Consider the following 15367-nt stretch of genomic DNA (forward strand, 5'->3'; position numbering starts at 1 on the left):
AGTGTACCACAGAACAATACCAACAGGTAGAACACCCCAACCCTAACCCCAACAGTAACAACAGTAACATATGTACAAGTACCCATAGTGCTAACCATCTATGGTTCACCACAAGTTCCACCTGCTTTAGATTTGGAGATGACAACATTCTAACATCCTCCAAAAAGCTGCTGCAGGGTACAAGTGTGCTGGACAAAGGATATAATGATCTCATAGAACAAATATCAGCCCATTGTGACATTTGCATAAAATATAGAAGGATGCCCCTGTGTCCAGTCATGAGTCTACCAATAGCATGAGATTTCAATGATGTAGTGGTGATGGATCTTAAGATATGGGACAAGGACAAAGGCATCTATCTATTGCACTTTGTGAACATGACCTCCCAGTTTAGCATATCCACGGTGATGTACAGCAAAGATAAAAAGACCATTATAGATAAAATTATGACCCACTGGACTGGAACAGGATTGGGGGCACCGTCTAAATTTTTGAAGGACAATGGGGGCAATTTTGCAAATGATGTGTTTGAAGATATGTGCGAAAATTTAAATATTGTAATAATGCACACTGCAGCAGAGAGCCCATTCAGCAATGGCCTCTGTAAAAGGAACCATGCAGTTATAGATGACATGTTGCATAAAAGTTTGGTGCATCAACCGGGCTGTAAATTGCAGGTTGCATTAGCATGGGCAGTGCATGTGAAAATTTGTTACAAATGGTGGGGGGCTATAGTCCATATCACTTGGTATACGGGAGGAATCCAAAGTTGCTGTCAGTATTAACAGATGCTCCCCCGGTGCTAGAAGGGACAGGCATTAGCTCCAAGGTTTCTGCACACTTAAACACTATGCATGCAGGGAAAAAGACCTTCATTAAGGCTGAGGTTTCAGAACGGGTAAGGAAGGCCCTAAGGCATCGCATAAGACCATCAGGGGCACACTTTGAGAAAGGGGATAGGGTCTACTATAAAAGAGTGGAAAGGGCCCGGGGAAAGTGATAGGAACAGACAGCAAGGTAGTTATAGTACAACATGGTAACCAAACAGTGCGAGCCCACTCTTTGAGAGTAGTGGGACTTGGGTATGAATTTGGAGCATCTGAACAAGATGCAGATGTGCAGGAGGCACCTTGTATCTCACATGCACACACCCTGAATTATTATGAGGATCAATCAATAATAGACGAGAGGGAATCTGATGATCAACAAAGTACCAGTGAAGCAGGGGATGAAGCTGCAACTTCAAAGGTTCAGCTACCCAAAGTAGGCACAGTGGTATCATACATACCCAAAAGGTCAAGTGAGTGGAGAGGAGCCACTATAATTGGGAAAACAGGAAAAGTCTCAAGAAAGTACAAACACTGGCTCAACACCCAAGAGCGCAGGCAAGAAACCAAAGCTATAAATTGGGAAAATGGGGTGGACAGGTGGAAACAAAAAAAGCGAGACCTGAGTCCTGAGGATGAGACAGTAAGCATTCGTGAACCCAGGAAAAAGTCATGAATCTGTGACCAAAGAGTGTCAACTGAGAACAGCGGTCTGAGAGTAGCAGCCTTGACAGAAACAGACACGGCAGTAGAGGCAGGAGCTTAATGAGGAAGGCTAGGAATCAAACCAATGATAAGAATAGAAGTAGAAGCCCCCATGATAAGGAAGTATTGATAGCTGTAAACAAAATGGAGCTCATGGAAGTAAGAGAGGCCAAACAAAGGGAGCTGGACAGTTGGAAGGAGTTTGGGGTGTGCACCGAGGTACCAGATGAAGGGCTTTGTCCCATAGGTGGGTTTGCACAGAGAAAGTTTTGCAAGATGGAATGTATAAAGCTAAAGCCAGATTAGTAGCCCATGGGTATGAGGAACGTTTGGATGGGAGAGACATTAGGGTTGATTCACCCACAGGAGGGAAAGTGACACTGAAATTTTTTTTTGCTGTTCTAGCATCTCATATTTGGATGTGTAAATCAATTGATATCAAAGCAGCATTTCTGCAGGGCGATACATTTCAAAGAAAAGTTTTTTTGATGCCACCCAAAGAAGCAGGTAATACACAGGGACGTTTGTGGAAATTAAATAAATATATATACATATTAAGTAATGCATCAAGGGTTTGGTATTTCTCTGGACGATCTGTATTACTGAAGACTGGCTGTGTCCAGTTAAAAGCAGATCCAGCAATGTTTTACTGGAAGGCTAAAGGAAAATTAGCTGGAATTTTTATGATGCATGTGGATGATTTCCTGTGGGATGGCACAGAAGAAGTTGAAAAAAGGACAGTAAGTAGTCTCAGAACACCAGGTTAAAGTCCAACAGGTTTATTTGGTAGCACAAGTTTTAGAGCGCTTCTCCTTCATCAGGTGAGTGCAGGATTTGTTTCACAAACAGGGCATATATAGACACAAACTCAATTACAAGATAATGGTTGGATTGCGAGTCTTAACATGTAATCAAGTTTTTACAGGTGCAGACAATGCGAGTGGAGAGAGGGTTAAAGTAGTGTGAATTGTCTCAAGCCAGGACAGTTAGTGAGATTTTACAAGTCCAGGCAAGTCGTGGGGGGTTACAGATAGTATGACATGAACCCAAGATCCCAGTTGAAGCCATCCTCATGTGTGCGGAACTTGACTATCAGTTTCTGCTCATCGATTCTGCGTTGTCGTGTGTCTTGAAGGCCACCTTGGAGAATGCTTACTTGAAGATCAGAGGCTGAATGCCCTTGACTGCTGCAGTGTTCCCTGACAGGAAGAGAACACTCCTGCCTGGTGATTGTCGAGCGGTGTCCATTCATCTGTTGTCTTAGTGTCTGCATGGTCTCCCCAATGTATCATGCCTCGGGACATCCTTTCTTGCAGCGTATCAGGTAGACAACATTGGCCGAGTCGCAAGAGTATGTACCGTGTACCTGGTGGATGGTGTTCTCACGTGAGATGATGGCATCCATGTCGATGATCCAGCACATCTTGCAGAGGTTGCTGTGGCAGGGTTGTTTGGTGTCGTGGTCATTGTTCTCCTGTAGGCTGGGTAGTTTGCTGCGTACAATGCTTGAGGCTGCGTGGTTGTTTGAAGGCAAGTAGTGGGGGTGTGGAGATGGTCTTGGTGAGATGTTCATCTTCATCGATGACATTTTGAAGGCTCCAGAGAAGATGCCGTAGCTTCTCCGCTCTGGGGAAGTACTGGATGATGAAGGGTACTCTGTCGGCCGTGTCTTGTGTTTGTCTTCTGAGGAGGTCGGTGCGGTTTTTTGCTGTGGCGTGTCGGAACTGTCAAGTGATGAGTCGAGCACCATATCCTGTCATACGAGGTCTTTCAGCATCTGTAGGTATTTATTGTGATCCTCCTTATCTGAACAGATTCTGTCTATACAGATGGTTTGTCCGTACTTGATGGCTTCTTTAATGTGTTTAGGGTGAAAGCTGGAGAAGTGGAGCATCGTGAGGTTATCTGTGGGCTTGCGGTACAGTGAGGTGCTGAGGTGACCGTCCTTGGTGGAGTTGCGTGTGTCCAAGAATGCGGCTGATTCTGGAGAGTAGTCTATGGTGAGTCTGATGGTGGGATGGAACTTGTTGATGTCATCATACAGTTGTTTCAGTGATTGTTCGCCATGAGTCCAAAGGAAGAAAATGTCATCGATGTATCTAGTGTATAGCGTCGGTTGAAGGTCCTGTGCGGTGAAGAGGTCTTGTTTGAACCTGTGCATGAAGATGTTGGCATATTGAGGTGCAAATTTTGTCCCCATGGCTGTTCCATGTGTCTGGATGAAGAGCTGGTTGTTGAAGGTGAAGATGTTGTGGTCCAAGATGAAGCAGATGAGTTGTAGAGTTGCCTCTGGGGATTGGCAGTTGTTGGCATTGAGTACTGAGGCTGTTGCAACAATGCCGTCATCATGGGAGATGCTGGTGTAGAGTGCTGAGATATCCATTGTGACAAGGAGTGTTCCTGGTTCAACTGCTCCATGGGTGCTGAGTTTCTGTAGGAAGTCTGTAGTGTTGCGACAGAAGCTGGGGGTTCCTTGTACAATGGGTTTCAGGATGCCCTCAACATAGCCGGAGAGGTTCTCACAGGGTCCCATTGCCTGATACGATGGGATGGCCGAGTGTATCTTCGGGAGGCGGTAGAGATCTCCAACGCAGGGAGTACATGGGGTGAGAGCACGGAGGGCGCTCTGAAGGTCTGGATCAAAAGTCTTGATCAGTCTGAGTTGATGGGTGTGTTCTTTGGTTGGATCTGCGGGGTAACTGTCTGTAATGTTCCTCATTATTCAGCTGTCAGTACACTTTTTGCAGTAATCCATTCTGTTCAGTATGACGATGGCTCCTCCTTTGTCTGCTGGTTTGATGACAATGTTGCGGTTGGTCTTGAGAGCACGAATGGCGTTGTGTTGTACTTGGATGATGTTCGGGGCTGTCTTGTGAGTACCGCTGATGAATCTGGCATTCTTGCACCTCCAGACGGCTTGGGCATACATGTCGAGTTGAGGGCAGCGGCCTTCCGGAGGATTCCAATTCGACACTTTCCTCTTCAAAGGCCAAATTTGATGAAATGAGAAGGGATCTGGGAAGTGTGGATTGGAACAGGCTGTTCTCTGGTAAGGATGTAAATGGAAAGTGGGAGGCCTTCAAAGGAGAAATTTTGAGAGTGCAGAGTTTGTATGTTCCTGTCAGGATTAAAGGCAAAGTAAATCGGAATAAGGAACCTTGGTTCTCGAGGGAGATTGTAACACTGATTAAGAGGAAGAGAGAGTTGTATGAAATGTATAGGCAGCAAGGAACAGATCAGGTGCTCGAGGAGTATAAAAAGTGCAAGAGGCTACTTAAGAGGGAAATCAGGAGGGCTAAAAAAAGACATGAGGTTGCTTTGGCAGACAGAGTGAAGGAAAATCCAAAGAGCTTCTATAGGTATGTTAGGAGCAAAAGGATAGTGAGGGATAAAATTTGTCCTCTTGAAGACCAGAGTGGTAGACTGTGTATGGAACCAAAAGAGATGGGGGAGATACTAAATGGTTTTTTTGCATCCGTATTTATTGAGGAAACGGGCATGGAGTCTACGGAAATAGGGTAAACAGGTAGGGAGGTCATGGAACCTTTACAGATTAAAGGGGAGGAGGTGCTTGCTGTCTTGAGGCAAATCAGAGTGGATAAATCCCCAGGACCGGACAGGGTATTCCCACGGACCTTGAGGGAAGCTAGTGATGAACTTGCAGGGGCCCTGGCAGACATATTTAAAATGTCAGTATTCACGGGGGAGATGCTGGATGATTGGAGAGTGGCTCATGTTGTTCTGTTGTTTAAAAAAGGTTCCAAAAGAAATCCGGGAAATTATAGGCCAGTAAGTTTGACGTCGGTGGTGGACAAGTTATTGGAAGGTGTGATAAGGGATAGGGTCTACAAATATTTGGATAGACAGGGACTTATTAGGGAGAGTCAACATGGCTTTGTGCGTGGTAGGTCATGTTTGACCTATCTATTAGAGTTTTTTGAGGAGGTTACCAGGAAAGTGGATGAAGGGAAGGTGGTGAATGTTGTCTACCTGGATTTCAGCAAGGCCTTTGATAAGGTCCCTCATGGGAGGTTAGTTAGGAAGGTTCAGTTGCTAGGTATACATGGGGAGGTAGTAAATTGGATTAGACACTGGCTCAATGGAAGAAGCCAGAGAGTGGTTGTGGAGGATTGCTTCTCTGAATGGAGGCTTGTGACTAGTGGTGTGCCACAGGGATCGGTGTTGGGTCCATTGTTGTTTGTCATCTATATCAATGATCTGGATAATAATGTGGTAAATCGGATCAGCAAATTTGCTGATGATACAAAGATTGGAGGTGTAGTGGACAGTGAGGAAGGTTTTCAAAGCTTGCAGAGGGATTTGGACCAACTAGAAACATGGGCTGAAAAATGGCAAATGGAATTTAACGCAGACAAGTGTGAGATCTTGCACTTTGGAAGGACAAATCAAAGTAGAACGTACAGGGTAAATGGTGGGACTCTGAAGAGTGCAGTTGAACATAGAACATAGAACATAGAAAGCCACAGCACAAACAGGCCCTTCGGCCCACAAGTTGCGCCGATCATATCCCTACCTCTAGGCCTATCTATAGCCCTCAATCCCATTAAATCCCATGTACTCATCCAGAAGTCTCTTAAAAGACGCCAACGAGTTTGCCTCCACCACCACCGACGTCAGCCGATTCCACTCACCCACCACCCTCTGAGTGAAAAACTTACCCCTGACATCTCCTCTGTACCTACCCCCCAGCACCTTAAACCTGTGTCCTCTCGTAGCAACCATTTCAGCCCTTGGAAATAGCCTCTGAGAGTCTACCCTATCCTGACCTCTCAACATCTTGTAAACCTCTATCAGGTCACCTCTCATCCTTCGTCTCTCCAGGGAGAAGAGACCAAGCTCCCTCAACCTATCCTCATAAGGCATATGAACAGAGGGATCTGGGAATACAGATACAGAATTCCCTAAAAGTGGCATCACAGGTGGATAGGGTCGTAAAGAGTGCCTTTGGTACATTGGCCTTCATAAATCGGAGTATCGAGTCTAAAAGTTGGAGTGTTATGGTAAGGTTATATAAGGCATTGGTGAGGCCGAATTTGGAGTATTGTGTACCATTTTGGTCACCTAGTTACAGGAAGGATGTAAATAAGGTTGAAAGAGTGCAGAGAATGTTCACAAGGATGTTGCCGGGACTTGAGAAGCTGAGTTACAGAGAGAGATTGAATAGGTTGGGACTTTATTCCCTAGAGTGTAGAGTGAGGGGAGATTTGATAGAGATGAAGGAGGAAAAATATACAGATAGGTACACATAAGATGGTGGCCTGGCACACAAACAGTCACCTGGGAAAGAGACATTAAACAGACACTGACTTTCAGTACAAACAGCCACCTGAGATTAAAACATAAAGGACAGACAGCTATCCAAAGTTAAACATGCAGGAATCAAGTCTTACAGGAAGCCAGCCAGGGCTTCAAGATAAGGACAATAGGGATAGATAATGAGATTAACTACAGGTGGGATCGGGAATACATAACTGCAGGAAAACCAATTACTGTCAACTACTGTATGAATAGACCGAAACTAAAGTCATTGATAGTCACTGACGTAGGAAATGTATCCATTCATAGAACAATGCGATGTTGACATGCTGATGTCTGTATCTGTCTGTATTTATCTATAACGATGTGTTGATGTGTTTAACGATCGATCACCTACTTGATTACAACGATGTGATAATGGCTAGATGTCCGGTCCATCTATTGTGTATAGGGTATAAAGATGGACTCCTCCTATTGTCTCATGGAGAGAAGGTTTTGCTGCTTGTTAGTGCCTTTTCTCCACGAAGCTTCGTTTAATAAAACTGTATTGTTCAAACCTTCAAGTCTGACTCACAAGTGGCATTTTTCGCACAAAAGAGGTGTATAAGATTTTGATGGGTATAGATAGAGTGAATGCAAGCAGGCTTTTTCCACTGAGGCCAGGGGAGAAAAAAACCAGAGGGCATGGGTTAAGGGTGAAAGGAGAAAAGTTTAAAGGGAATATTAGGGGGGGCTTCTTCTTGCAGAGAGTGGTGGGAGTGTGGAATGAGCTGCCAGATAAAGTAGTAAATGCTTTTAACATTTAAGAAAAACTTGGACGGGTTCATGGATGAGAAGGGTGTGGAGGGATATGGTCCAAGTACAGGTCAGTGGGACTAGGCAAAAAATGGTTCGGCACAGACAAGAAGGGCCAAAAGTCCTGTTTCTGAGCTGTAATTTTCTATGGTTCTATGGTTCATTTGTTGCACTGTGGATCTCTCTGTCGGCTCTTCTGGTTCAATAGCTGAAAAAGGGATAATTGAGAAGTTGAAAACAGAATTTAAAGTTAGGCAAGCAGCTGGTGCTTTTCGATACCTTGGTCTTGATATCCGACAAAGTACATCTGGCGTAACGATGAGTCAACAGTATTGATCCCATTCCCATCACCAAAGGGAGGTCAATGGAAAAGGAGGAACGGGCCAACGAAAAGAAATAGAGTTGTTGAGGAGTATGACAGGACAGCTAAATTGCCTATGTGCACAGACAAGACCAGATGGGAGCTATAATGTCCTAGAGCTCAGTCATATGTTGAAGCACGCCACAGTCAGAGAGATCTTGCAGGCTAATAAAACATTTAAAAAATTATAATTAGAGGAGCGTGTAATTAAATTCCCAGTACTAGGAGAACTGGAAGATATGAAATTAGCTATATTTAGTGATGCTTCACATGCCAATCTACCAGATCGACATTGAAGCGGTGTTGAATTCATAATATTCCTAGTAAGTCAGGAAGGAAAATGTTGCCCCTTGGCCTGGGAAGCAAAGAAAATAAAAACGGGAGTCAAAAGCACATTGGCGGCTGAAACCCTAGCGTTAGTGCAGGCGTTGGATATGGGGATATATTTGTCCGACACATTAACAGAATCATTTTTTATGGGCATATTAGGTAAGAAAGTATCAGTTGAGTGTTATGTGAACAATCGATCTTTATGGGACAATGTTCACTCAACAAAAAGTGCAGTGGAAAAATGATTAAGAATTAATTTAGCCAGCATTAAGCAAATGCTGGAAAACAAGGAAGTTTCCAAACTTAACTGGGGATGCAAATCTACAGGTATCCGACTGTTTTACAAAAAGGGGTGCAGGTACTGGAAAGTTATTAAGAATACTGGAGGATGGTTGTCTTAATTTATTTTGCAAAAATTAATAAAAATAAATAAAGGGAATCTGTTAGAACGTAACTGGTGACAACTTTGTATTGGATGTAATGTGACCAATGGGAACAAGATGTAAGGGTCAGCTGACCCAGTAAACCAGGGAACCAATTACAGAGTGATGTTATAGTCAGCTGACCAGCTGATTCACTATAAATAAGAAACTATGTAGAGTTGTGGAGAGCTTGGAGTGGCCCCTGTTGAGGTCCCAAGTTTGGAGTAATGATGTTTCTTTATTAAACCCTTTCTTTGATTTGTAAGTTGGAGTAAGTTTTGTTGTATTTTCATTATCTGCATTTTTGAAGAGTTCCTCCTGAGCAAACAAATGGTGCCTCTGATACAGAATTATGAAAAGGTTCTCAGTACTAGCCGTGGCCTGGAACTTTAAAAGATTTAGCTCATACTTGCAGGCTTTGTGAACTTTGTGCTCTGAAACTGGACTTCCAAAGGAGATTCAATGGAGTCTTCTGAAGGAGTAGAAGTCTTGACTTCAGCTTCCAGACCTTTGCTCTGGAGCATTTTCTGGCAAATTTTCTCTGTGCTTTCAGCTTCTGTTGGGAGCTTCTCTCAGATCAGAATTTTTATTGAAAGTTTTTGTGAATATTTTTCTGGTTGGTGGGATGTGGTTTGCCACACGGATCAGTGCGAAGGCAACAACTATTTACAATTTATATAAATGACCAGAATGAAGGGATCAAAGATATGGTTGCTAAATTTGCTGATGATGTAAAGATAGGTAGCAACGTAAGTTATGAAGATGTAATAAGGAAACTATTAGGGGACAAAGGTTAAACAAATGGGCAAAGATGTGGCAAAAGAAGTGAGCAAATGTGAAATTGTCCATTTTGGCAGGAAGAATATTAATATAAAAATATTTTTTAAAATTATCGAAATGGTGAAAGATTGCAGAGTTCTGAGATGCAGAGGATCACAAAAGGCTAATACACAGGTTCAGCAAGTAATTTGGAAAGCTAATAGAATGTTAGTTATTGTGAGGGGAATTGAATACAAATGCAGGGATGTTATGCTTCAGTTGTATAGGTCATTGGTGAGATCACATCTGGAGTACTGTGTACAGTGTTGGTCTCCTTCTTTAAGGAAGGATGTAAATGTATTGAAAACAGGTCAGAGAAGGTTTACTAAAATAATACCAGGAATGGATGAGTTATTTTCTGAAGTTGAACAGGCGAGTCTTGAATCTGCTGGAGTTTAGACAAGTAAGAGCGACTTGATTGAAACATATAAGAACCTGAGAGGTATTGACAGGATGGATGTGGAGGTGTTTCCTCTTGTGGGAGAATCTACAACTAAAAATAAAGGGTCACCCGTTAAAGACCAAGATAAGGAGAAGTTTTTTTTCTTTCAGAGGGTAGTGAATCTTTGGAATGCTCTTCCTCAATAATGAGAGGAAGCAAAGTATTTGAATATCTTCAAGACTGTGGTGTATAGATTCTTGATAAACAAGGGAGTGAGAAGTTATTGGGGTTAGGTGGGAGGTTACAGTCAGATCAGCCATGATCTTATTGAGTGGAAGAGCGGGCTCGAAGGGCCAAGTGGCCTACTTCTGCTCCTCACTCGTTGTTTGATGCTTGTACTACAGCATCTCAGTTTGATTCAGCATTTTAGTGAGGCTCAGGGTTTTTGATTCTCAGCTTCCACCATATTGGGTGGGTGTTGGTTATGGAACAGTGTCTCTTAATAAAATCACTGTCATCTTCAGTAGGTTAAGTGTAAGCCTTTATTAACAGGTAGACCTATTTATAGATGGATCTATTTACACTGCAGCTATGACCACAAGCAACTGCAGGCAAATTCAAAACTGCTAAGTGCTTCTCACTTCCTCTTTTATCTAAACATTGCGGTTAGGAACAATGGGGTTACTTGAGATGCATTCAAACATGAAGGGAAAGATAAATAAACACAGCTGACTAGAGGCTGAGTAGAAAACCATTCACCTGTTAATCAAAGTCTATTTTAAAGGAGTGCAGTCCGAAATTGAATAAGATTAAAGCTTCCAAGTGTGGCCTTACCAATGTCTTGTACAACTTCAACAAGACGTCCCAACTCCTGTATTCAATGTTTTGACCAATGAAACCAAGCATGCCGAATGCCTTCTTCATTACATTGTCCACCTGTGACTTCACTTTCAAGGAGCTATGAACCTGTAGCCCTAGATCTCTTTGTTCTATAACTCTTCCCAACGCCCTTCCATTATCTGAGTAGGTCCTGCCCTGGTTCGGTCTTCCAAAATGCATCACCTCGCATTTATCTAAATTAAACTCTATCTGCCATTCATCAGCCCACTGGCCCAATTGATCAAGATCCCATTACAATATTAGTTTACTTTCTTCACTGTCCACTATGCCACCAATCTTGGTGTCATCTGCAAACTTATTAACCATGCCTCCTAAATTCTCATCCAAATAATTTTCAGTGACAAATAACCACCTTTTGTCTTCTGTCATCTCCTCTCTGTCAGAGGACTTCAATGGGGTCTGCTCACACCTGCAGCATCTGAGACAAAGGGAAGTTGCTGATGCAGACCAGAGTGCTGCTATGATTGAAAGGTCAGCCAGGTTACCAGGTGGCATGGAGATTGAAGCGACCAGGCTACTTCAACATTTTCAGAGATGACAGGCAGGAATGAAAATGTTGAGCCGAGAGCTGCTTGAAATTACAATGCCAGGAGTGATTTTCAGGTCTGTCAGGGCTAGAAGGGACCATCCGTCCATGGGACTCCTATGATAGTGGACAATGCTGAGATAAACCCCTTGTCCCTAGTCAGTGCCCTCCCAACCCCCAGAACCCTTGGAAGACCCTCCCTTTGCAGCCTGGCAGCAGCATGGAGGGACAAATAGTCACTGAACCTTATCTTTGACCGAACATCAGGGTCCAACATGCCAGATTCACACTGGTCATTACCAGCACCAAAGCTTGCCTAGTGCATTTCTCGCTGAGGAGGCAGGTGCATGGCAGGAGGCCACTGAATGGGCCACCCAGACTGCTAATTGTATTACAATTAGCAGGCTTGCATTGTTTTCCATTTCCTGCCTATCTGGGCATGATCAGCAGGGTGGGTCAGGTGAATCCGAATTGCTTTCAGGCCCGGCAGGAATCCTAATTTGTGGTGACATTCCATTCAGCAGGGCATCAGGATACCCGGGATATGGCGGGGCTGGAGAATCCCCTGCTGCTGTTTCTCATTTTTATTAATGACCTGGATGAGGGCGTGGAAGGATGGATTAGTAAATTTGCGGATGACACTAAAGTCGGTGGAGTTGTAGACAGTGTGGAGGGAAGTGGCAGGTTACAGAGGGACATAGATAAGCTGCAGAGCTGGGCTGAGAGGTGGCAAATGGAGTTTAATGCGGAAAAGTGTGAGGTGATTCACTTTGGAAGGAGTAATAGGAATACAGAGTACTGGGCTAATGGTAAGATACTTGGTAGTGTGGATGAACAGAGGGATCTGGGTGTCCATGTGCATAGATCCCTGAAAGTTGGCACCCAGGTTGATAGGGTTGTTAAGAAGGCGTACGGTGTGTTAGCTTTTATTGGTAGAGGGATTGAGTTTCAGAGCCAGGAGGTCATGCTACAACTGTACAAAACTCTGGTGCGGCCGCATTTGAAGTATTGCGTACAGTTCTGGTTGCCATATTATAGGAAAGATGTGGAAGTGTTGGAAAGGGTACAGAGGAGATTTACCAGGATGTTGCCTGGTATGGTGGGTAAATCGTATGAGGAAAGGCTGAGGGGCTTGAGGTTGTTTTCGTTAGAGAGAAGAAGGTTAAGAGGTGACTTAATAGAGGCATACAAGATGATCAGAGGATTAGATAGGGTGGATAGTGAGAGCTTTTTTCCTCGGATGGTGATGGCTAGCACGAGGGGACATAGCTTTAAATTGAGGGGTGAGAGATATAGGACAGATGTTAGAGGTAGGTTCTTGACTCAGAGAGTAGTAAGGGCGTGGAATGCCCTGCCTGCAGCAGTAGTGGACTCGTCAACGTTAAGAGCACTCAAGTGGTTATTGGATAAACATATGGATGATATTGGAATAGTGTAAATTAGAGGGGCTTTAGATTGGTTCCACTGGTCGGCGCAACATCGAGGGCTGAAGGGCCTGTCCTGCGCTGTAATGTTCTATGTTCTATGTATCTTTCTCTTTATAATGTTGTGCACCAATTTCCACTTTTCTCCAACCATTATCAGCCTTTCCTCATTAGCCTTTCTGTGTAGAATATGCAGAGCATCCTATATATATCCACACCTCGAATGCATCCAGTTTACCAATAGTCTCTTTGTTCATTGCCCATGTCTCTGAAGAATGTAACATAGATGACAAATTGTAGCACCTCAGCATTCTTTTCCTCAGCTTCAGATTTAGTTTATTTGTGTTCACATTTCTAAATGAGCTCCCAATCTTTCCTAATAGTTGTAATCTCTGTGTTATCATCCTTTAATATCCATTTTGACCTTCACCAGTAACCTAGCGAAAAGTACTTCATACAGAATTATTTATATTAGTGAGACTGTCGTGTAGGTGTCTAAAACTCTGAACAGTGCAAACCTCAGCAAAAACTGTGAAACAATGCTGACTGGAAACAGTGATTGAGTTGAGAGAGAATATTACACGGAACCAAGCAACAGAAAAACTACTGACTAGAAAACTGAATAACGTACAGTTGTGAAGTCTTCACTCCAATGCAAGGTACCTGTCCCATTACCATTTTAATTAGGCTTCTAGCCAGAGGTATCTTTCAGTTAACAGAGCCTCCACTGGGCTCTGATCATTATCATAGAATTAAAATGATCAATGTTTTCAAAGCTCAGGTTGACCGCCAGATGATCTGAATCAATATAAGGCTGAATAACCTGTCATTTCTTCTGTTTCTGTCTCAGGTTTGAATATGTTTGAATAAAGTCTCATGGAGCTCCCATAGGCAAAATAATATGCATTTAACTCTGTGGTGAACCATAGATAGTTACCACTTTGGGTACTTGTACATATGTTACTCTTGTTAATGTTGGGGTTAGGGTTGGGGTGTTCCACCTGTTAGCATTGTTCTGTGGTACACTCCGTTTGGCTCCGCCTTCTTACAGGAGTATAAAGGTCACTGCTACTTCCTAGTAGCCCTTAGTCTGGGATAGTATTGTTAAGCAGTATGCTCTATTCTTGTTGTGAATAAAAGCCTTTATTCCCGGGTACGTCCTAGCCTCCCGTGTGAATTAATCGCGCATCAATTTTATTCGCAACAAAATATCGAAAATTTTGTTCGAAGAAAAATGGAGCAGATGCTGAAACCCGATCGGCTAACCTTGGATCCACGTGCCGCTGGAGCGTCGAATACTTTCGACCATTGGCTGAAGTGTTTCGAGGATTACATCGACGCCTCGACAGCAGTCCAGTCCGACGCCGACAGATTACGGGTCCTCCACGCAAGGGTGAGCGACACTGTGTATGCAACAATCCATGATTCCCAAAATTACAAAGAGGCCATCGAATTACTCAAGAAGCTGTACCATAAACAGCCGAACGAAATTCATGCTCGTCACCCATTAGCCACTCGACGGCGGCAGCCCGGCGAAACGACGGGACAGTACCTGCGCGAACTTCAACAGCTAGCCAGAGCCTGCAATTGCAAGGAGGTGTCGGCCACTCAATACACCAATGATCTGATCCGAGATGCGTTTGTGGCGGGAATCGGCTCATCCTATATTTGCCTGTGGCTGCTAGAGCAAGGTAACTTGGACCTGGCTAAGACGGTAGAATTGGCCGAAGCAATGGAAACGGCCTCCAGAAGTCTTGAAACCTACCCCACCGACCACGTGGGAACATCGTGGCAAGTACAGCCACCGCCTCAACTGTACCCGACGGCTCCTCGGAACTGCGCGATAATGCTCTCAACTTCAGACCTGACGGCTGCGGCAGCTCCTGGAGGCCCACGGTGCTATTTCTGCGGATTGGCAAAGCACCCTCGTCAGAGATGTCCGGCCAGGATGGTGTTTTGCTCCGCGTGTGGGAAGAAAGGGCACTATGCAAAGGTGTGCCGAGCAAAGACCCCTTCCAAGCCCAGCAATGCTGTGTGTGACTCCCCAGGATCCATCTCCTCATCTCTGGCCTCGTCGATGTCTTCAGCCACGTGCAATTCACGGGCGCCGCCATTTCCTATGACGACGATGCAAGCCACGTGCGACATGCGGGTGCCGCCGCTTTCAACATCATCGACCACGTGCGATTTGTGGGTGCAGCCATTTTGGTCGACACCGGCCGCAGAAGTCCAGCAGGGGTCCTCGTCGTCGGCTATCTCAGCTGCCTCCAGTTACACTCGGGATCCAACAGTGGCGTCAATCATCCTGGACCAGGCCAAGCCTCACAGACTCGACAAGTCCATGATGGACATAGAGGTAAACGGGCGCCTGGCGCATTGCCTGTTTGACAGCGGGAGCACGGAGAGCTTCATCCATCCGGATACAGTGAAACGGTGCGCTCTCCGTGTGCAAACTGTCAGGCAGACAATCTCCATGGCGTCGAGGTCCTGATCTGTTATCGTTCTTGGGAGCTGTGTGGTAACCTTAACGGTGCGGGGCACAGTTTACGAGAACTTCAGGCTCCTCGTGTTACCGCACCTTTGCGCTCCGGTACTCCTG

This window comes from Mustelus asterias, chromosome 4 (genome assembly GCF_964213995.1).
Source record: "Mustelus asterias chromosome 4, sMusAst1.hap1.1, whole genome shotgun sequence".
Lineage (NCBI taxonomy): Eukaryota > Metazoa > Chordata > Chondrichthyes > Carcharhiniformes > Triakidae > Mustelus > Mustelus asterias.